Source organism: Canis aureus, chromosome 23 (genome assembly GCF_053574225.1).
Source record: "Canis aureus isolate CA01 chromosome 23, VMU_Caureus_v.1.0, whole genome shotgun sequence".
Lineage (NCBI taxonomy): Eukaryota > Metazoa > Chordata > Mammalia > Carnivora > Canidae > Canis > Canis aureus.
In genome coordinates this window covers 38,171,262-38,195,658 of record NC_135633.1, presented here as the reverse complement: position 1 = coordinate 38,195,658, position 24,397 = coordinate 38,171,262, and the positions used below count along the sequence as shown (strand labels likewise).

The 24,397-nt window shown below is 36.0% G+C and overlaps 1 protein-coding gene and 2 long non-coding RNA genes across 20 annotated transcripts in view; 2 read left to right on the top strand and 1 right to left on the bottom strand.

The window, feature by feature from the left end:
- Positions 1-324, bottom strand: part of LOC144295008 (uncharacterized) — a 140,650-nt gene extending 140,326 nt beyond the window's left edge. For all 3 annotated transcript variants that reach the window (XR_013362355.1, XR_013362356.1, XR_013362357.1), the window contains exon 1: positions 60-324. This is a non-coding gene — a long non-coding RNA (uncharacterized LOC144295008). The remainder of the gene's footprint in view (positions 1-59) is intronic.
- The window catches only part of PICALM (phosphatidylinositol binding clathrin assembly protein), a 108,760-nt gene that overhangs the window by 533 nt on the left and 83,830 nt on the right, over positions 1-24,397 (top strand). The gene's annotated exons all lie outside the window — the stretch shown is intronic.
- On the top strand, positions 3-23,323 carry LOC144295012 (uncharacterized). The gene is made up of 2 exons (XR_013362363.1): positions 3-16,808; positions 23,176-23,323. It is a non-coding gene; the product is annotated as an uncharacterized LOC144295012 (long non-coding RNA).

The following is a 24,397-nucleotide window of genomic DNA, read 5'->3' as shown; positions in this document are numbered from 1 at the left end:
GTGAAGCCGACCGCGGCCCCCGACCCCGCCACCCGCGTCCCTTCCTTCTGTTTTCTTACCCCCTTGTGCTGCCGCCTCCTCGCCGGCGCCTCGCCTGGCGCGGCGGGTCCTGGGCCGCTCCGAGGTGTATTCTTCTTTGCCTCCATCACACCTGCCTTCACGGCTTCCGTTCCCGGATAAGCCACTCCCCCGCCCAGGTGCCTGGGGGGACCCTGGCTCTCCCGCCCGGGGCGCCGCGACGCCCCGTCACCCCGACCGACTTGCCTCTCCACCCGGCCTCTCCGCGCTCGCTGCCGCCTCTGCCTGTGCAGCCGCCTGCCCGCTGACCCCCCGGCGCGCTCCCTCGTCGCCCTCTCCTGAACGTCTCCGCTCGCTCCCGGCCTCTCCGCCCCCATTGTTTCCCCGTTAGCCTTCGGGTTCCGTAAACGCCCGGTTCCGCGGACCTGGATCCCGGCTTCTCCGCGGTCCTGGAGGCTGCCTCGGCTGAAGCGATCCCCACTTCCTTTGCTCCTCCGGCCTCTTCTGTCCCTTCGCTTCTCTGGTTTTTCTGTCCTCTCTCATTTTGGGGTTACATTTCTTTGCATCCGTAGGTTCAGTTAGGTCCCTTCGTCTCTTTTTATGTCAGATGCATCCTATTCAATAGGACTTTTATCCCAAATTACTTTCTTTGTGACAGTGAAAGTAAAGGTTTTCCGTTTGGGTGTTGGGAACGCTTTGTGGGAAGCGTTTAATTGCCTCTGGTGGAATTTGATCATTCTATTTTCACGCTTTTTAGGTAGTTGTGCATGTCAGCACCCCCCTCCTCCGCCCCCCATATTTCTTTTTCTAATGGGAATCTGCAGAAGGATTGGCTGATAGTGGTATCATTTTCTGGAACTGTTAACCCTGGCGGTTTGAGTTTAGAAGGTTTAGTATGAAGTGCAGGTTATTGGAATAAAAGATGGATTAACATCAAACCTACAGATAACATACGTTCTCTTTAAAAATGCAGAGAAGGTGATTGATGATGCTCGAGTTCAGACTGCTTTTTACTTATGCTGGTTATCTCGGGGGACCATTTTCTCTTAACCGGGGTAATATTACTCCATTCACTAACTTACATACAATTACCATAGCTGACTCCTCCCATCTTTTTCCAAACCTGGAAGCCACTTGTAATATCCTCATTTTTCTTTTCTTTACCTCGAGGTACAAAGCTCAGTGGATGGTTACTCAAGCTTTGACTCAGTGGAGCAGCCTGAAACTTTTCAGGAGAAAAACAGGGAAATAGGCACAATAATAAATTCCTTTTTAAAATGTTAACTGGACACACTAGCCTGAATTTTATTCTACATCAAAGTTAACTTTGCTTTACTGTTTGAAGCAAGAGTGAGCATGTCCTGAAAGGGAATTCACTGACAGGAGTCCTGTTTTGATTTCTCATTTTGGACTTTGGCCGTAAGGTCTGCATTTAAAAAAAAAAAAGTACAAAATGTGAATTCTTTCAAGATACTTTGCTCATGAAGTTCTGTTAGAACAAGTTATTGCTACAGACAAACCCATTATTCATTGTGACTTGTTCCTTCTCTGTGGGAAAGTGAAAAAAAAAATAAATCCTTACTGCTTGGTTTTTCTCTAATGCGCTGATCATACAGGCTACTTTTTAACTGTCAGTCCTTGACTGTTTAGAAAATGTGGAATATATTTAAATGATGACACTTTTGTAAATGGAAACTTCTTTAAAATGAATTTGTGAAGCCAAATGTGATTTTTTTATTATCTGATATTTGGAGTAGACAGCTTTACGGTTTACTTCCTTTCAAGTGACTACTTGGCTTGCTGTAACTAATCTTATGGTTTGCCCTGAGACTGTCAGTTTTTGTTAGTTGTTTTTTATTTTTCTTTTTTGGTTTTGGGGGTAGGTGAAGAAACTACTTGTTACTGTAAGAACTAGTTTCCTCTCTGCTCACTTGAAAATGATACATTTTAAAAAACTGTATGGCTTTTATAAGTCTTTATAAAGGTTTTTGCAGTATTTTAAATGTAGCAGTAGTCATTTTAACACATGTCAAGAAGGGTAGAAAATAGGTTAAATAGGGTTAGGAGAGTGATATTTTCTTGTGGTTTTATTAGTGCTAGCCTTTTTCTCATGTAATAGCAGCTACTGTACATGCCAGTTGGGATTAGGTTTGGAGGGTAAACTCACGTTTGTAGTTCTCTACCACAGTTGTGTTTATAAGCTTCCACTTCAGAACTTGAATATTCCTGATAATGTGTGATTTTTTTTTTTCTTTAAAACCATGTAAGTTGCCACTACTGGAGTTCCTTTCAGTAAGGTTTTAAAATACTCTTTTCCCCATATTGTTTTAAATGCCCATATAGCAAGTTTTCAGTAATGATGTAACTTTATACTAAGTAAAGTCTGGCCAATGAGTGGTTTTTCTGAACACCTTCCCTCCCCCACACACTTTAATATGCTTCCAGAAAATTAAAAAGGCTTTCACAGACAGTTCTGTGTCTTGACACCATGAACTTCAGGCTTTAATGTAGAGATAATTCTTTTTTAGGCATTTTTCTTCCTAGCGAGGGGTTAGTTCTTTTGCACCTTCTAATATCTTGAGTAACTATTGCCTTAGTTGAACTTAGTGAAAGCAATTTCATTTTTAAAATACTATCTAACAAAAATATGCTTAGGACTGTTCTTTTCCCTATAGGCCTTTACACTGTGGAAGTGGTTTCTATGTATTTCGCCAAGGTCTTTCCATATTAGGAAGTGATTATTATAATCTATGAATTATAGTTTAATTTATACTACATTGTATACTTGTTTAAGAAAGATCTTTTGGGGATCCCTGGGTGGCGCAGCGGTTTGGCGCCTGCCTTTGGCCCAGGGCGCGATCCTGGAGACCCGGGATCGAATCCCACGTCAGGCTCCCGGTGCATGGAGCCTGCTTCTCCCTCTGCCTGTGTCTCTGCCTCTCTCTCTCTCTCTGTGACTATCCTAAATAAATAAATAAAATATTTAAAAAAAAAAAAAAAAGCTTTAAAAGAAAGATCTTTTGCTTTGCTTATAGATGTCTATAGATAATAGTGTTAACTAGGGTCCCTACTATGAAGAGTTGTCCAACTTGAAACATATATGTAAAAAATAAATACAATCTGTGTTTAGTTTCAGGCCTCTAATGGTCATAAAGTAGAATAGCAAACCTTAAATGGAAGGATTTCAGTTTGCTGGGGACTAACCATGATCTAATTTAATCTTCCCTTTTGACTGTGGGAGAGGCAAGCCATATGCCTAGGAAGTAGTTTCTAACTCCATTTAAAGAGGATATAGAATGCTTCAAACATCCGTAATCAAGTATAAACAAAACACAATTTTTACTTTCTATTAATTTTTTAAAGAGAGGGGTTGGAGAAGAGAGAATCTTAAGCAGGTTCCACCCCCAGCACGGAGCCCAGTGTGGGGCTCAATCCTAAGACTCTGAGACCATGACCTGAGCAGAAATCAAGAGTCTGGACGCTTAACTGAGCTACCCAGGTGCCCCAGACACAATTTTTTTAAATTTATAAATTGTTAATTCAAAAACCATTATTATCTGACTTCATAACCTTTAGTCTTATTTTGTTTTTTGATATGAATGCTTAATTTTCTTTTTCCTATGCTTGTTTAATTTACTGTCCTTGGGCATTTACATGCTGCACTGAAACATGATATTTATATTAATGGCAATAATGGTTTCACTTTTTTATCTCTATTTTTTTCCTGGTTAATTTCCAGGGATACTTCATTCCATCTGTCATCTGCCTTAGGTCTTGACAACAAATCAAGATCTTGCTCTTATTAAGCACCGATTTTAAGTGTATCTCTGTGTAGCTATGGTGGGGATTTGCCTGTTGTATACTGGATCTTTACCTTGCCTAATTTAATTGTGGAAACCATTTTTTTAAAGTAATAATTTGCATGTATTGAATATGTAGAAGGTATTTTGGATTAGTGGTTGTATAACCATTGAAAATGTATGTAAAATATCAAAAAGTACCTGAAGTAATTACCTTTTTAATCAAATATTTTGATTTGTGACTTCCAGTGGGTGCTTTGTTTGTATATTGGGAGGGTATCTAGTAACTGGGATCGGATTTGCAAGAAGATGCATGTGAGGAAGATACTAAGTGGGAAATCTGCCCCAAGGTGTGTCTTGTTTAGAAATAAAGTAATAAGAGGCTTTCCAAATGGATCTTGTTTTAAAGAGGCAATTGCTTTGTGGTTAATGTATGGAGTTGCTATTCTTTGTCATAAAAGTTAACCATATGATTTATATTTTCACTTTTCATTATTTAACCTACTCTGTCTCTTACTATTTAGTCTTTAATAGTTCTGGAATACGGAAAATGGTAGTGGAATCAAGTATGTCAAATGCCTTAGGTATGTAGTAGAATGACACAAATGGAGTTTTTTTCCTCCTTGATATATATAGTTATACCTCTGAATTGTATGCATTTTAAAAGAGAAACTCAGAAGAGACCTTGATATATAACCATTTTGGTAGCTGCCTTATTTGTAATTAGCAAATGAATTCTTAAAATACCTTTGAAAAGTACTTAGGCTTCACTAGTGGACTTGTTATTTTTAAAAATAATGTTGGACTCTAGGCATCTTTTTAAAAAATACTTATAGCAAAGCTTTTTATGTTTACTCTATATTTTATATATCTGAATATATTTTTAGAGGTGTTTTCAGATTTAATTTAGAGTGGCAGATAAATAACACTTCATTAGAGGTGACTAGGATTTTTTTTTCCTTATTTGATTTGTGAAACACTTAATTGAAATATTTAATTAGATGTGTGAAAAGTACATTAATAGTTAAAATACCTATTTTAATCACCGGAATTGCATTATTTTTAATAAAATTGTTTATTTTGACCCTGATTATCATTTAAAATATTTGATGTAAAAGTTTACCATGATGCACATAAAAGTGCTTCTCTTCTGTTTTATTTCCAAACTGCTTAGTTTCATGATTTCCCCTTTAAAATCAAAGAAGTAAGAAAAATAAACTTAAAGGCTTCTTGGCAAGGCGTTAGAGCCCTACCAAGAAGAAATAGGGTTAGATTTTCAAAGTACAGTCTTAGTATTTGCTCTTCCTGTTCTTTTGGTGACTGAAGTGGCATTTCCGTTACTTTGTGTTCTGTCTCAGTATGTTCCCTGTTAAACTGCTTTATATATTTCTCTAGAGAATTGAAATTTTTGGACTTGACCTTTTAGAATTTTATATGTTCATTGTGTATATGGTTAATGGAGAAACATTTCCAGGTAGTCCGATTTTCCTAATGATATTCCTTAAAGGGAATTCTGATGAACCTAACTGTTGTATTAATATGTTCAGAGTTGTAATTGGCTAGGTTATCGGAATACAGTATTAAGGATTTTTCAAGTTATACTAGAACGTAGTGGCAGTACAGCAACACATATTCTTTGTATTTATGTATTGTTTGATTTTATATTTATTTAACTATTATTTATTTGTTTTTGTTTTGTGCTGGGCACTCACTGTACTAAACACTTTACATTTATTAACTTTATTTTTATTTTTATTTTTTTTAAAGATTTAATTTATTTATTCATGATAGTCACACAGAGAGAGACAGAGAGGCAGAGACACAGGTAGAGGGAGAAGCAGGCTCCATGCAGAGAGCCTGACGTGGGATTCGACCCCGGGTCTCCAGGATCGCGCCCCGGGCCAAAGGCAGGCGCCAAACCGCTGTGCCACCCAGGGATCCCTACATTTATTAACTTTAAACTTTATTCCTTCCAACAACTTTGTGAGAAAGGTTTTATTATCACTATTTTACTGAAGAAGCTAAGGTGCTGAGAAGTTTAATTTTAGTCATAACCAGAAAGAGGAGAACTGGGATTTGAACCCAGGAAGTCTAGCATCAGGTTTGTGTTTTCATCTCAGTGTGACATTTTACATAATGCTTTTCTGTTCCAGGGAATGAATAAACCATATTCATTTATTCATGGCAGTGGTTCTTAAAAGTGTGGTTCTGGCACTTCTGGAAGTTCCCAAGACTCTTTCAGCTTATTTGTGCGGTCAAAACTATATTCCTATACTAAGACATTATTTGCCTTTTTCATTTTTCTTCTTTCACTAATGTACAGTAGAATTTTCTGGGGGCTATGAGAGGTATGATATTGCAGCAAGATTGAATGTAGTAACAGATACGATTAATCCAACAGTTTTTTCTTAAGCCAGATAGTAAAAAGTTTTGTAAAAAGGTAAAAACAATACTCCTGTTCTAAATTTTAGTTTTGGAAAATAGTTATTTTTCATGGAAATTATTAACATGGAATGAGATTTGTTATTTTAAAAAGAATTAGTAGATGTATTTAAAATTCTGTTTTAACTCCTAATATAGTAAATATTGATTGAGAAAACCCACATAAATAGGATCTCATTGGGCGTTTCCAGTTTTTAAGATTGGAAAAGTTTTGAGACTGGAAAATGGAACTAAGGAAGAGTGTGTATTAGGAGAAAAGGATACTGAGGAAGTAGATTTAAGAGATGTTTTAAACTTGGAGTAATTTGGTAGTTAATAGTGACCCAACCTTTGGAGGACTTTGAGCAAGAGATGTGGCATAATTTATGACATACTGCTAAGTAGATTGGAAGGAAAGTGCGGTGTGACTTGGAGACCGCTGGAAGCAAAAACAATCCAACAATAATACCTAATTCTTTTCCTAAAAGACCTTAATAAAAGTTCATCATTAATTGGGACTCGATCCATTTTTCCTCGTTTTTTTTTTTTTTTTTTTTAAACATCTAAGCTATTTCTTTTCAGCCAAGCACTTCGGTTAACCTGTTGTGCCAAAATAAGTTCTTGACTCTCAAACTTTTAGCAACTGCACATACCATTCTTTGGACACAAAATAGTTTTTTCTGTGTCAAAACAGATACCTCCCTCCTTTTAAACCTTTTAAAAACTTGCTTTCCTTAAGGCTCACAGTTAAAGTAGCCTCTTTCCTAAAGACATTACTGAACAACTTCCCCTGATCCTGTCACTCCAACCTTGTCATCACCCCTTAAAATTTATAATTTTGTTAAACTGTAGTTAGTATCATGCTTTTATATATGTTTTGGGTTCACCTGTGTTTTCTCTGTAGAATAGGAACTGTACCTTTCTGTACTGTTCTATATCTCATCTCAAAGTACCTAATCAGTAACTCTGTGGGTGTTCAGTAAATATTGGATGATTACACCTAATCTCCCTTCACAGCTCAGACTGTTACATGAACAACTATGGGACGCAGTATAGAGATCTATTCCAATAAGCGTTTAATTAAAAATTTTTTTAAAAATATTTTATTCATTTATTCATGAGAGACAGAGAGAGAGAAAGAGAGGGAGGGGCAGAGACACAGGTAGAGGGAGAAGCAGGCTTCATGCAGGGAACCCGACGTGGGACTCGATCCCGGGTCTCCAGGATTAGGCCCTTGGCTGAAGGCGGCGCTAAACCGCTGAGCTACCTGGGCTGCCCTAATTAAAAAATTTATGGTGATTTTCTTAGTGGCCTGAATGGCAATTACCTGGTTTCAAAATTAAATATAAAAATATAAAATATATTTATAAATATAAATATAAATATAAATATAAAAATGTAGCACTGATAAAAAATGTAACAGATGGCTATGTGTTTCATGGAACCTAGCATTAAAAGGGCTAGTTTTGTTGAAATAGTAGGTAATGTTTTCAAAACAGTGTCCCAGAAAAAAAAACTGGGGGTAGCATTGCTCAGTTTGAAAACTGTATTTTTTTTTTAATTTTTTTTTTATTTATTTATGATAGTCTCACAGAGAGAGAGAGAGAGAGGCAGAGACACAGGCAGAGGGAGAAGCAGGCTCCACGCAGGGAGCCCGACGTGGGATTCGATCCCAGGTCTCCAGGATCGCGCCCTGGGCCAAAGGCAGGCGCCAAACCGCTGCGCCACCCGGGGATCCCCTTGAAAACTGTATTGAGACATGTTTTTGAGGATATGTTCTTAAAAGTAGAAATTAACTTTAAGAATTAAGGAGAGGACCATATATAGATTTGAAATGTTTTTTCAGAGTTGCTTCCTTGAACAATTCTAGGAGGTGGTGATCACATTGTAGTCTGTGTGCAGGTGCCCTCGAGAGTACTAACTGTATGGCAGATTCATTTTAGATGTAAGGAAGGATAAAGTACACTTAATGTCAAAATGCAAAAGGAAAGAAATGATTGTTTTAAAATGAAGCTTTATGGAATAGGAGGCAGGTGTTAGTAGTGATGATTGTGATAGTAGGACCACTAAATCTCAAGAAGTCTAGTGGGTCTAGGGTCTAGTGGGGATTACTGAACGTTTGAACATTTGGAATTCTAGCAGTAATTTCCAAAATGGTGCTGATACTTATAGCGATAAACTTACTATTTGAAAGCATCCTTAGGGGCTCTAATTTTGCTCAGGGGACACTTCTAGTTGGTGGTCGAAGCAGCTAGCATTGCTTTCCAAATTTCTTTTCTCACTAAAGATTGTAGACATATTGTACAAGTGACTTCATATTTATACTTAATGAACATGTTTCTATTGGTTATAGATCTCTTCATGTGACTAAACTCTGAACAAGGGTTGTGGTGTGTATATGTGATGTTAAAAATATTACATGTTGTAATAGCTATCTTGTGGATGCTTAAGAAACATGAATATACCATATTTTGAATACAGTTAATGTGTGAAAGTCTTACTGTAATTCAAGTATATACCAAAAACTAAGTAGCAAGATTGTATTCACATCATTCACAGAGGATTGGCAGACCCCTCCCCCTTCTAAAAGATTCTTTCTTTCTTTCTTTCTTTCTTTCTTTCTTTCTTTCTTTCTTTCTTTCTGAGAGTGACACAGGTGGGCATGTGTGTTCATGAGCGCATGGGCAGGGAGAGGAGCAGAAGAGGAGAGAGAGGGAGGGGAAAGAATCTCAAATAGACCCCGGGTATTTCACAATCATGAGATCATGACCTGAGCCAAAACCAAGAGTTGGGTGGATGCCTAACCAGCTGAGCCACCCAGGCACCCCAGCAGACTTTTTTAACATACTTGAAACAGTTTGCAGGAATCTGATTCATGCAGGATATTGAGTAATTTGAAATATTATTTAATCCAAATCTAATGTGAGAAAGGGGGTTATGAGGCAAAGTGATTTTTTTAAACATTTTTACATAGAGATAATTCACACAACATAAAATTCATTAAAGTATTCAATTCAGTGGGTTTTAGTATCTGTATAGTGCTGTATGCAACCATCACCGCTATCTAATTCTAGAATATTTTCCATTGGCCCCAAAAGAAATCAAATTTAGCAATCACTTCTATTTTCCCTACGTTCATTCTCCAACAACCATTAATTTACTTTTATGGATTTTCCTCTTCTGGACATTTCATGTTAATGGAATCATGCATATGTGGCCTTTTATGTATGATATCTTTCACTTAGCTTAATTCTTTTTTTATTTTTTTTTTAAGATTTTATTTATTTATGAGAGACACAGAGAGATAGGCAGAGACACAGGCAGAGGGAGAAGCAGGCTCCAATGCAGGGAGCCCAATGTGGGACTCAATCCCGGGACTCCAGGATCACGACCTGGGCCGAAGGCAGATGCTCAACTGCTGAGCCACCCAGGCGTCCCAGCTTAATGCTTTCAAGGTTTATGTTGTGGCATATAACAGTACTTCATTCTTTATCATAACCTAATAATATTCCCTTGGGTGGATATGCCACATTCTGTTTATCCATTCCATTATCAATGTCCATTGATGGACATTTGGGTTGGTTACCTCTTAAAACTCATTAAGAACATTCCTATATGAGTGCTTGTGTGAACATGTTTTTAGTTTTGAGTATATACCTAGGAGAATAATTACTGGATCATACAGAAATATTAAACTTTGTGCGAAATGACGAGACTTTTCCACAGCCACTGCACCATTTACATTCCCAACACCAGTGTATAAATGTTTCAGTTTTTCTACATTTTGCCAGCACTTGTTACTTTTAAAAATTAAAAAAATTTATATTGTACCCATTCCATAAATGGGTGTTAAGTGATAATTTGTGATTTTGGTTTGTGTTTCTCTAATGACTAATGATGTTGAACATCTTTTTATGTGCTTGTTGACCTTTGTATATCTTTGAAAAAATGTCCAGGTCCTTTGTTCATTTTTAAATTTGATTCTTTATATATTTCAATACTAGAAGAGTTCTTTACATTTTCCGGATGCTTGATCTTCATATAATTTGCAGGTCTTTTTCCTTCCCCATCCTGTTGTTTGTCTTTCCACTGTTTTTGGTATTGCCCTTTGATGCACAAACATTTTTAATTTTGAAGTTGCAATTTTTGTTTTTTATTTTGAGTGTGCTTTTGGTATAATAACTAAAAAACCTTTGGCTGCTATACAGTTATTCAGATTTATACCTAAACTACTCTTAAAGAGTTTTACAGTTTTTAGCTCTTATTTTTAGGTTTGATCAATTTTGAATTAAATTTTTTAAGAGTTTATTTATTTATTCATGAGATACACAGGCAGAGGGAGAAAGCATACCCCCACAGGGAGCCTGATCCCCACAGGGACTGGATCCCTCGACCCCAGGGATCATGCTATGAGCTGAAGGCAGATGCTCAACCACTGAGCCACTCCAGTCGTCCCAATTTTGAATTAATTTTTGTATATGGTTTGAGGGCAAGGTGGTATTAAGGAAAATTAAGGATTCCTCTTGCCTTCTTTTAAAGTTGTCATATGGTATAACCCTACTATGCCCCTGTGTAATATGAATATTGACATTAGTGAGGGAGAAAAAAAGATTTCCTTGTTGGTACTAAGTTACATAGTTCATTGATAAATGAAAATATTTGAGTCAAACATTTTTTCAACTGGATAGGTCACTTAATCTAATGTGATACACATTTTATTTTATTTTGTTTTTTAGGTTCTCATATAATCTTTTAAATGTGTGGAGAGATAATACTTCGTTGTGTATCAATAAGCAGTACTTTTGTCTCCATAAAATAGTGTGTACATTTCCAAAGAGCCTTGTAATTTCCTGTAAGCACTATGTTGTAATTTTTTATAGCTTTTATAATTAGAATTTTTTCAAAGAGCCCTTAAGTGTCTACTGTGCTACAAACAGCATATACCAAGTGTGCAGTAAAACGATGCTGAAAGAATAAAGGAGGAATGAAATTTTCATGGGGGGGTTTCTAATTTGCTTTCAAACAGTGTTTTAGGGTTTCTTAAGGAAGAATATGATTGCTGTAGAAGTAATAGTCTGCTATGAGTAGTGGTTGTTTAAACTTCCATTTCCATGATCAAGTAAATTCTTTATTGGTTGAAGATGTGAGAAATTATGGAAGTTGGGAAATAAACTTCCAAAGTTGGATTATGTATAACTAGAGCTACACAGTAAAATGTTACTCTTTCCAGAACCTACCTATTATTGGTATATTTAATTTCAAACAGATGAGTTCAAGTTAGTCAAATTGAGTTTTCTTCTTTCCCTATCTTTCTTTCCATTATTATTATTATTATTATTATTATTATTATTGTTTGCTTATGTGTGATTGTTAAAAGTGAATTCCTAAGCAATCCTTTATTTTATTTTATTTTTTTATTTTTAAAAATATTTTTATTTATTTATTCATGAGAGACACATAGAGAGAGGCAGAGACACAAGCAGAGGGAGAAGCAGGCTCAATGCAGGGAGCCAGATGTGGGGCTCAATCCCAGGACCCCAGGACCACGCCCTGGGGCGAAGGCAGGCATCAAACTGCTGAGCCACCCAGGGATCCCCCAATCCTTGATTTTAAACTTAGTTTTATCTGCAGCAGTCCACATCTGATAGCAGAATGCCATAAGGCCTTGTTTGCTAAGCATTGTGTGGTTTGTTATAAAACATTGGCAAAACTTTTGAAGTGTGAATAAAGAAACTCAGAAATGAAGTATATGACTAATAGGCTCTATTGAATGAGCTAAGCTTTGACCTTGATTAGTTTCTTCCTACTACCCCCTTAAGCTATTCCCTTTCCTAGTTCTAGGACTCTGTGGTGAATTGCTTGTGAAAATCCAAATTAATTTTTTTTTTGAAAGTGAAATGTAGGTAAGTCTTAATTCATTTGTGAACCTAATGACCTGAGAGTTAATCATTTTGTGTGACTTTTTTTTCTTGGAAAAGGTCTGAGTAGAAAAGGGAGAATTGTAAGAGCAAATACATATTTATATATATATATTTTAAATTGGTGTTACTAAAATTCTCTAGGAAACTATCAAAATCTTTTACTTGGTGTATGAGGTAAGACTATGGGGCAGAAGTTCTAAGAGTTCTGTTTAACATTGAGGAATACCAACAAAGACACTAGTAAGAGTAAGAAGCAGTTAGTGGGGTGCTGAGAGAAAGTGATGAAAATAGAGAAAAGAATGTAAAGATGAATGACACTTGGTCCTTACCTTAAAAGGAACATGACATCAAATAGTGAAGATGTGAACAAATAATTGTAATACATTGAGATAAATGCATAGTACTTTTTACATAAAGTTTCAAAGTAAGGACTGAACTAAGGGAGTTTGAAGGTTAGTCACAGCTTCTTAGAGGAGATAAGCAAGGATTTTAAGGATGAATAGTTATTTGCCAGATGGACAAAGAAGTTTCTTCTAAGTAGATTAGCACATGCAGTGACATGGAGGCAAAAAAGAACATTATGATGTGTTTGGGGACAACTCTTAGTAGTTCTGTATGGTGGAATGCAAAGTGTTAATGAAAGAGGGAGATGAGGCTGGAGAAGGAGTAATTAAGGTCTTATAGAGGCAAGAGTTATCTTGGTAGATTTGATTTCTTCAGTGCTCTTCTCCAGACTCTTATTTTAGAGTCCCCTTTCCTCCTGCTTATTAGCTGTTTTCCTACTTTCAATATCAGTGCTGTGGAACTGGGGAAGTATTCTTTCCTTTTCCGAAGTAATTTGTGGTAGGGTTATTGAAAGGGATAGGAAGAAAGACATGCACAGTCCTGTTGACCATTTGTTCAAAGGATTAGATAAGCTTGGTATATGAAATTGAACTTCTGAATATTGTTATAGATGGTGGCTTGGGTTGCTAAATAAAATCAGCTACACTGATCTCATGGCTTTTGTGAGTTTGTCTGGAAATTGAGTTTTCTGAGTTCCAAATTTATGAATGAACTTAAACACAAAATATGGTCATTATGAATACAAAAGGTTTGATAAACCAGTTAAAGTGAGATTCTTGGGGCATGTTTGATTTATGGGATTTAACTACTAACATGTATTTATCTGCAAATGATACATTAGTTATTAGTAAGTCATAGGTTTTGTTTTGTTTTTTTAAAGATTTATTTGAGAGCAAGAGAGAGCACAGATGCATGAGCACATGGAAAGGGAGAAGCAGACTCCCTACTGAGCAGGGAACCTGATGTAGGGCTCCATCCCAAGACCCTGGAATCATGATCTGAGCTGAAGGCAGATGTTTAACTGACTGAGCCACCTAGTCATCCTAGTCTTGCATAGGTTTTTTTATTCTGCATGCATAGGTTTTTATTTATTTATTTATTTATTTTTAAAAATTTATTTATTTATTCATCATAGTCACAGACTGAGAGAGAGAGAGAGGCAGAGACACAGGCAGAGGGAGAAGCAGGCTCCATGCAGGGAGCCTGACGTGGGATTCGATCCCGGGTCTCCAGGATCACGCCCTGGGCCAAAGTCAGGCGCCAAACCGCTGCGCCACCCAGGGATCCCTGCATAGGTTTTTAAAGCTTGATCTCTACCAAACAAGACTCTCTTAATCTTGTGGAAATTAATACACTCATTAGCAATTGCATATTGTATCTAAGTTACTGTGTAGAGATTATTGAGAAATCCAAAAGTAAGATTTCTGATCATGTCCTCTGTCTAGAAGGGAAGATGACGTATATAGATAGCTGTATTACCAGGCAATGTGAGATAAAGTTCACGTCAAATGTCATTGAAAATCACAGGAGAGAAAGATACTGCTTTTGATAAGGAGGAGAACTGGACCTTACGTGATACGTAGTTAGGAGCAATAGGTATTTGAAGTGGAGGAAACAGCATGAGCAAACATTTGCAGGTAGGAAGGCTGGAAGTGTGTTTGGGGAACAAAGGAGTCTAATTATAGAGGGTGAATGGGGTCCTTTGGGGCTTCCGGAGGGATAGGTTTGGGAGTAATTAATTAAGCTAGATTGTGGATGACGTATGGGTTTCAATCATAAACTTTAGATATATCTCACCTCTATGTAGCTTTTGACTACTGTGGGTGAAGTTGGACCAGAGAGCTGATTTTCGAGATTATACTAGATCTTTCTTTTCTGTTGCTAGTGTAAAAATACGGTAGATAAAAAGAGTTTTGCTGATCTTGAAAATGAGATTTTGCTGCTTCGTGCTTTTTATATTAGCTTGATTACTATAGACTGCATCGACAGTGGCAATATCTGAGATTCTTGGGATTTCTGAGTCCATAGATTGTGCAGGAATTATTGAAAAAGTCTTCTGAACAGAGATGTTACATACCTAATTTTGCCCTGACATAGAGAGTTTATAAAAGGTTAAGGAGACTTTTCAGACTTGGTGTTATACAAAATCTGATCAAATCAGTTTAATTAGGATATAATCTGCATTATAGGGATAATAGCTAATAAGATTTAAAGAATCCTTTCTGTTTTGAAGCATAACATAATCCTTATAAAACCTATTGAGTATATATGGCTTATTATCTGTGTTGTACAAATGCATAAATTGAGATACTACTAGTAGAAGCATATAGAGACTTAGCATTAAAATGCAACAAAGAACTTTAAGTGGATGCCAGGCAGTTTAAAGGACTTCTTAGCTCATAGAGGACTTTTAGGGAACAGGATATTGTTAGGAAAAAAATCTTTTTTTCAGAAATATAATTTCATAAATATGTAAGATTACATTTGGAAATAGTAGCTTCCTGTACTTTTTGGAGTAAATTATTAATATGCTTCAAGAGGAATAATCCCTGAACTGATATATGGGAGGCTGTCCCAGCTCCATTTGACCTTAAGGATATCCATTACTGGTTTAAATTGCTTATTTTCTAAATTGCCTCCCTACTCTGCTGTTGTGTGATGTTATATATTTGTGCTCCTCTAGCTTTTGTGTTCTTGGTTTCGTGCTTTGGCAGCTAAGATTATGGACAGTTTCTACATGAGCTTTTGCTTCATTTTCCATTGGAGTGTCCCACCTACTACTATATCATTACTTGAAAACAATTTGAACTTGTGCATCTTACTGTCATTAGGAGGGAGGGGCAGCATTGTTTTAAGTGTCTTTAAGAGGAAATTTCCAACAAAAATGTGAATTTTTTTGTAGCCTTGTTTAAAACATAAATAATAAAATATAAAGATAATTTAATAATAGGAGCCTTCTTTCAAACCATGTATCAAGTGCTTGCTTTTTTGTGATTTTTTTTTTTCATTTCAGTTGGTCATGTTGACCACAGGGTATTTATCTTTCTTTCAGGTTTGCCCCCTTTGGTCTAGTATATTTGCATAGGATAGTCCTGTTAAGTGAAGGATGACTGTACACTTTTGTCCCCTCTGCCCCCTGCCAAATGAGCCAAACCTGGATAGCACTTGTAATTGAATTGCACCTCTCTGCTTCTGCAGAGGCTGCTCACTTGCTCTTTCTTTGCCTGCCTGCTTTCCTTCCCTTTCATAGCATCCTGTAAATGTTTATTATCTCTCCTGAAAACAGGGACTCTGCATTATATACCCTGGTATCCCCAATATCCAGAATGTAATGCCTAGTGCATACTTAAATCTTTAATGAAGATAATGGACTTAGTGTAGTCAACAGTTTTTTGTTTTTTAAATATGAAGTACTTCTTGGATAGAATTAATCTTTATATTGAAAATATTCAGATATGGTCTTGATCTTAAGCTAGCTGGATCACTTGATCAGGTTATAGTATTCATGCTGGGATTATAAATTGATACCTGAAAAAGGGTGAGGATGGTGGTCACTTAACTATTGCCATAGACTGCATGATTTACATTGGTTAATGTCTTGGATTTGATGACTGTTGGTCATGATGGGAGATCTGTTGTGGATATATAATGAAGCATCACTAGTCTATCATCGTGTGCTCATGTTTTTGCAATATCATAAAATTATTTGGTTTAGTGATAAATTTGTGAATTATTTCTCAAACCTTATTTTTATCCCTTATTCTAACTTCATAGAACCATAGAAATCTAAGCATTATTGTTTTAAGATTGTTAATTATTTGCTTGTTGGAAGGACTTTGTTTCTGAACTATATGTATACTGTGTGTGTGTGTGTGTATATATATATATATATATATAGTGGATGGGGGTTGGATATATCTACTTATTAATACTAGAACTTTAGAATAGGCCCAAAGTTGCATCAGTTTTTCTGATTAGCTGCTTACTCATTTTTGGTCTCAACGTTTTTACTTGCAGTACTTGTACATACATGTAGCAAGTTTTGGGTTGACTTTCAAATACTTGTCAAATATAGTGTGAGCTATCTTTCTCTTTGGTCATCTTTTTACCTTTTGTGTCATGAAATTAAATAAGCAACTTATTGGTATAGTTTAGAATGATCTTTAGTTGTATTCAATTCATAATTATATGTAGGAAACTTGTTTTTAATAGTTGCTTATACTTTTTCTAACTGCTAAGTTAATCTGCAGATAGCATCTTTGGAAAAAGAGGGGCAGGATTTTCGAAAGGTGTAGCATTTACGGTGAGTAGCAGATAAAACTGATTTCACTAATTTTGATTGTTAGCTTTATTTCAGGTCAGCTGTCATGGGGGAATTGGTCTAATTTTGATTTTATAAGGCCCGTATGAGTATTTGTTGATGAATACAAAATTGAGTGTTGCTCTACAGTTAATTTGTTTTTAAAAACTGCATATTCAAGAGGAAAGATATAAGATATGAGTAAGAGGGGATCCCTGAGTGGCTCAGCGGTTTAGCACTTGCGTTTGGCCCCGGGCGCGGTCCTGGAGTTCCGGGAACGAGTGAGTTCCGGGAACGAGTGCCGTGTCCGGCTCTCGCATGGAGCCTGCTTCACCCTCTGCCTGTGTTTCTGCCTCTCTCTCTCTCTCTCTCTCTCTCTCTCTCTCTGTGTGTGTGTGTCTATCATGAGTAAATAAATAAATAAATCTTTAAAAAGAAGATATGTATAAGATAGCTGCATTTGAACTTTTGGTATGAAACAGGAGGAAAGATCGAGTTTGTTTTTTATGTGATCACTTTTTCAGATCTGGAAGATGTAACCACATTATCCTTATACCTATTTGTACTTTTAGAAGTAAAACCTGCTGTTTGATGACCGAGAAATTAAGGCTTAGCTAACAGTATTTCCTCCATTGTTTTCTTTTCTCAGAATTAGCTTTTGTAAGTTAATGTGTGTATTATTTTTGACAAACTGTTGTGTATTATTTATGAGGTTTGGAATTTGTGTTAGGTATTCATTCAGTATAAAATTTTAGACTTGGTACAGTATAAACATTCATTTGTTTTTGTTCTTCATATTCTTGCAAAATATTGTTTTGAGTTGGTGACCTAGAGGGGATTAAGGCCTTATTTTCAGATTTCTAACACATCCGGAAACATCCCACAACACACCTGAGTGGGAATAAAGAACAATAGCAGGTACTGAATTAAGAATTAGTTATAGAGTTGCAACTGACAGCTAAGTTAGAAAGCTCTTTATAGAGCCGCTCAGAAGGCTGAGACATTCTGTGACTGCTGAAGGTGCTGTACGAGGTGAAGATCATTTATCAGGAGATGGAAAACTTGTAAGTAGTTTCCTGTCTTTGGGCTTGTAGACCTAACCTAGGAATGCTTTTTTCTTTGAGTTTCTTCATCAGAGTTGTGTCTTCCTAACATGGTGACCAACCTGTAGCTTTTGAGCCTGTTTTGTTTTGTTGTTTTTTAAGAATTGGGAATGATTACATCTCTGGGTTAGATGACTGGAAAATTGTTTGCGTGTTCCTCTCATGGGAAATCATGTAAGCCCTCTTCACCTGAAATCTGGTGAATTAACTTTGTTTTATAACATTGTTAGTTTTTAAAGCTTGTTTGTAAATTAAAGCTTACAGTTTCTGTGACACTTCGAGATGGGGCTGTCCAAAACTCTTAAAACCTGTTCCTAGTGAAATTGGTTTGAATGACATGACCTTCCTTGTCAACTTCAGTTGATGGTAGCCAGAATGAAGATGGTGCCAATGAGCAGAATATACTATGCCAAACAAGAAGTAGTTATTGTCTGTACTGGGGATTAGATAGTGAGAGAGAAAAAGAGAGGTGAATGAATTTTAAAATAGTGAAAATGAAGACAAGACTCGGACTACTTGGAATGAAGAGAGAGAATGGAGAGAAAATTTGTATCTTCATCCCTCTAGTGGAAAGATTACTGTTTTACAGAATGTAGTTCCATCACAGCCATTGTATTGTGTTACTTTAGATAGGCAAGTGTTTAAATCTTTACAGTGAAGATAATAGAGCATCTCTTGCCTTGTCACAAGGCTATTGTAATAATCAGAAGACTAAGGGTATGAAAGAACTTTGTATAGAGAGATCTGCATATATAAAGATTTTGCCATGTATGCATGTATCTATAGTTACACTTCCCAGTTGAAGAAACTGAATTTTATATACCTTCTAAAGAAGGTTATACAGAAGTCATTGAATTTGAGGTGGTTTCATAATACTGTATTGGAAAAGTGATGAGGGAAAACTCATCAATAAAATAAGATGCTAAATAAAACTAATATTTGTAATACTGTTTTAAAGTTTATAAAGTATTTTAAGTATGTTTTTGTACTATTGTGATAATCCTATTTTTAAAATAGAGATATTGAAACTGAATGGCTAATTAACGTGCATGAGGTTGTAATTATAAATAGTGACTCTGTAATTTGATTCTAGATCCTTTGCTTATTCTAATGTCACTTCCTCTTGTTATTGTATAGTCTTAGCACATCAAAATGGATATGGATGGCAGGCACCATGCAAAGAAATGGGAGAGCCTAGAGTAAAGCTTTAGTGGTAGATTAGTGTCTTCATCATAACTGTTTGAAGCAGAGATTGGAAATGAATAATACTTAGGATAGACTATCAAACGAATGTAAGTCAAATAAGAGCTCTCACAGGGAGAAATGAACTTAAAAAGAATCGAAAAAACTAAAAACACCCCTTTTCCCAATCTGCCAATCCGTTCATTCTGGAAGGTGTAGTTAATGTTCTCCAGTATTTGTCAAGTTTAGGGGGAGATCATACTTTGAAAAGTAGTACTATTCAAAGTAGTAGTCTTTTAGTTGTGTAGGAGGCCTGTTTGGGGGAGCCTTTATCATCATAGCAAAAGGAAAATTGGTGAAAGGTTGATACTCTAGAAAAGGGAGAAAGGTTGTTGAATTTTTCTTTGCTGCTTGACTAGACCATTTAAGATTTATATTGCCTTCTGATAACAAACCAAGAGAAATATATATTATCTCAGAAATTTAAGAGACTTTTTAGATATTTATCTACAGTTAGAATATATAGATTTTGAAAATATATGTATTATCTTATTAAAATAAATAGAAATAGCTACTTATATGAAAGCATCAACTAAGACTTTTCTTAGCCTTTTATTATTAGCATTATTATCACTGGTACATAGAAGCAGAACTGCTAAATAAAAACCCATTGTAAGCATTACGTATGACATATGTTGAGTGTTAAATTCATTGTTTCTAAATTCCCTAGCAGCAGAGGTCAGAGTACCTTGTATTGAGAAATACTTAAAACCTATATTTAGAAGGAATAAATCCATAATTAATTGCGCAGTGTGTAGAATACATTGTGATCATGTCAACTTTTAATAGAAGAGATAATCCTCAAAATACTAATTAAATATTAACTCTTAAATATTTTCTGTAATATACTTAGGTCGGTGACTTTTAAACATAGATTTAATCAAATAATAGCTTTATTTTGGAATTTAAATAAAACATGCCAAATTTCCTATACTCATACATAGTTCTTGAAAAAGTCTTTCTTAGATCAAACAGTTATGGCAAAAGCCTAGTCTTACAGATTCAAACTAGTGGGGGAGCTTTTCCCCCTTTAACATTATTGAGGCATAATTTACATGGAATTTAAGTTACAAAAGCATTTTCAATCTTAATTTTGACAGCTAATACAGCAGATTTTTACCTCAGAAGATAATGCCTTTTAAAAAGGCATTTGTCAGAGGATGAAATTATCAGGCTTTTTTAATGCTGAGAAATAGGCAAACATGGATCATAATGGAATTTTATAAGAACGGTTGTATAGTTACAAAATGTGTGAGGGTGGAGATATTTTTTGTTGAAACACTCAGTGATTATTCCTTGTAGAAACTCAAAGGCTTAAGTTTCAGCTTTTTAGGAAAAATACTTCTTTACTTTATGGTGACTTAATAATTAATTACTCATATTTTCCACTTAGCGTTATTTAAAAACTTAAAGCTGTGTAGATAGCTTAATTATTTTGTGCTTATCTATTTCTGGCTATATCAGAATGTTTACAGCAGTTTGAAAAAATTTTTTTAGAAGTGGCCTTCATTTGTTAGTGGTTTAGAAGGGTCTTTTGATACCTAGTAAATGGCTGGTGTAATTTGACTCAAGGTTTTGGTTTAATTGTGAAGTGTACAAATATATAAATTAGAGATTCCCAGACCCTACTTATTATCTACATAAAACTATAGGCTTTGTAGAATCAACAAGAGAAGATTCTGTTCAATAAGGCTTTGATTTAGCAACGGTGAAGCAGACATGTGTGATGTAGGATGAATAGGATACCTCCATACTTCTCCACTCTCTGGAAAATGGGAGTTGATTATGGTAGTCAGTTCCATAGGCCTAGAGGCCACTGGTGACACACTACCATTGTTACTGTAATTTTCAAAAGTCTCTTTATCCAAAGACTCCTGATTATCATGTGTAATTAGCAGCCTCCCACAACACATGTCCCATCCTTCTTAGGTGCTAAGAAATCTTTAGCAGTTATCACCATCTGACATATATTTTTCATTTGTTTACTGATTATTTCTCCCCAACTAGTTTCTCCTCAACTATTGTTATAAGCTTCCTGAAGGCAGCAGCTTTGTCCTCTGTTGCCTATTTCCAAGGCCTAAGACTATTTGGCATATTGTAGTATGTGATAAATATTGTGAAATATATGGAATTTCAACTTGTTCCTACTAAGGTCTACAAGGCTATAGGAAGATGAAACATAAAGATTCTATTGTTCTCATCGCATCTGGGACATGAACTTGTGTTTTCTGAATGAGGTAGACTGTGGCAGAGAGTCTGACTGCAATTCATTGTTCACTCTGACTAGGCAGAATTTGAACTGTTACAAAAAGCCATGAAAATCTTCTGGATTCCTTTTTTTTATATATCTAAATTTATTTTTTATTGGTGTTCAATTTGCCAACATACAACACCCAGTGCTCATCCCGTCAAGTGCCCACCTCAGTGCCCGTCACCCAGTCACCCCCACTCCTGGATTCCTGTTTAAGTTTTAGAGATAGGCTGGACTGTTAAGTATAACTTAGCTGTGAAGACAACTTTTTGCCTATTACTCTCCCTCTGCCCTCACTAATTTTTTGTTTGGAGAAATGGGCTTTTGTTTCACCTATAAATATTTATAGCATCATGTCACACATTGTGGAGGATATAAGAAAACAAAAGACTCATGAGTTCATTTTAACAAAGTAAAGAATGAGTCTTTTTTTTTTTTTTTTAAGATTTATTTATTCATTCATTCAGAGAGAGTGAAGAGAGAAGCAGAGACACAGGCAGAGGGAGAAGCAGGCTCCCATGCAGGGAGCCCGATGTGGGACTTGATCAATCCCGGGTCTCCAGGATCACACCCCAGGCTGCAGGCGGCGCTAAACCACTGTGCCACTGGGGCTGCCCAAAGAATGAGTCTTGATTTCTAAAAACAGAAAAGGAATACTTGGGGTAAATTGAGATTATATTCCTGATGTTTTTGGATATAGAGGTGAAAATCTCCAACTCCCCAGAAGACCTTAGACTGATTTTCAGAGAAGAAAATTGAGAATCACTTGAGAATCACTATCATTTGGATAGTGGTTTTTGTTCAAGTTAAAAGATGGTTTTGTCAAGGTGAAAAAATTAGAATCAGAGATTAATGTTAGGAAAATGCCCTTGGGTTGGGGGATCAGAGGATAAAATGAATGGAATGGAAGTTCGTTTGTGTTTTGGGAAGGCTAGGGAAGAATGAGAATACAGCACTCCAGAAAGAAAAATGCAAATATGCCAGGAGTACATGGTGGTAGTATATTAATCCTTTAGCTACATGTAGACTTTTATTAGGTCACTTAAACTAGGGTGACATAGAATTTATATTCCAAACTGGGTCACTTTTGAGAATGAAAGGATGTGCTATCTGAATGGGACACTGGGACAACACGTGTAAACCAGAACTGTTTCAGGAAAACCAGGACACTTGATCACTCCCTATTAATAACATACTTTTCTCCAGACTTAGTCCTAGTTCCTTGGACTCCAGATAATTTTTTTTTCCTATACAGTACGCTGATCTGCATTTGAGGAGCTGTTTTTTTTTTTTTTTTTTTTTTTTTAAGATTTTATTTATTTATTCATGAGAGACACAGGCTGAAAGAGACAGAGACATAGGCAGGGAGCCTGATGAGGGACTCGATCCTGGATCCCTGGATCACGACCTGAGCCAAAGGCAGGTGCCCAACTGCTCAGCCACCCAGGTGTCCCTTGAGAAGGTTCTTAAGCTTTGATTCCTGCTTCTTGGTTTTGTTGGAATGAAAGAATTCTTTTAATTTTTTTCTGTTCCCTTGAACTGTTTGGTGGTGATAAATAATACTAGGTTGAGTTGTTCATTGACTTTATTTTGCTTAGGAGATTATATTTTGCGTATTTCTGATCCAGTATTAGATTATTAAGAATCCTGGTTATATCTCTTTAACTGGGCTAATTAGTAGTAAATTCTTAGAATGTAATACAAAAGGAGTGAAGTTGTAATTTTGCATTTACTCTTAAATTACTTGATACTTAACACGTGTCCTTTCCTACAGGTGGGATTGGTAATTCTGAAACTTCAGATCTTCAAAGAAGGGAAGGAAAACACTTTGTGTTTATATCATGGATATATTGCTTTTTTTATGTTGGAGCACTGTAATGCTTTCATTTTCTTTTCATATAAATAAATCTTTTTTGTTCTTATATCAAGTGATGTGTTTTTATTCTGTTAAGTAACTATCATTTACTTTCTGGTAAAAATGAACAGAAGTAATGGTTGTCTTTGGAGTAGTATTTAATAACATATGTATCTCCTCACCTTTAAGATCCTTATTTGGAATCTGGGATGGGAATAGGGTGTCAATGTTTGGAAATCACCACTTTGGAGTACTAGAATGGAATCCTAAACAGCCTCAAAATTACGGAGACCTGAATCCTTGTTTTTGCTAGAGTCCTATTGTTTCGCTGTACAGCCTGCCATCTAGTGGTAGGAATGCAGAATACACCAGAACACTAAGGAGAAGCTGTAGGTTTTCAGATTTTTTTTAATATTAAGAAAGCTGACATGGCAGGCTAAAATATTTTGATAATGGGGGAAAAAAGGATGACCTTTTCACTTGAAGATATAAATCAGTAGTAGTGAATTCTGAGAGTATTCAAAGAATATGTGTTTTTCTGTAGAGCATTTTTATGACAAACTTTCTGCTCTTGTAAGATTTATGTATTTATAACAGATTTGTTGGTGAAGAGGCAAATGCATAAATAATGATAGATGATTTTAAGAGACAGTAGGTTGGACTAATTTGAAAAAGATACTTGTATATTGATTAAAATTTTAGAGCAACTACATAATGATTCCATTAACTAAAACAATTTATTTTGCATTTTAAAAATTAAAGTACAAACGATTCAGCAAACTTGGCTTGTGTTCAGCTATGACTTAAGAGGCTAAATTTCAGCTAGCTAGCTGTTGACAGTGTCTTAGGGGTTGGCTTTGTTTACCTAGCTCCATCTGAGTTCTTTGTTTTCTTAGGTATTCTTTGTGTCGTTCCACTTCTTTCTTCTCCTACAGATATGAAAGAAATCAATCCTTTCTTTTTTGCTACTCCCTAAAGTGTTCTGAAAACACTCAACACTTGACACGTGGTCTATCCCACTAAAAGTACTTCCTAAATCTGTTAAAGTTTTTTATTCCTCTTTTAAGAAAATGGATTCCTTTGGATGGCCTCCATAAACATCTGAAATTAGCACTGAGGGAGGCAGGTCTTTTTGGGTTAA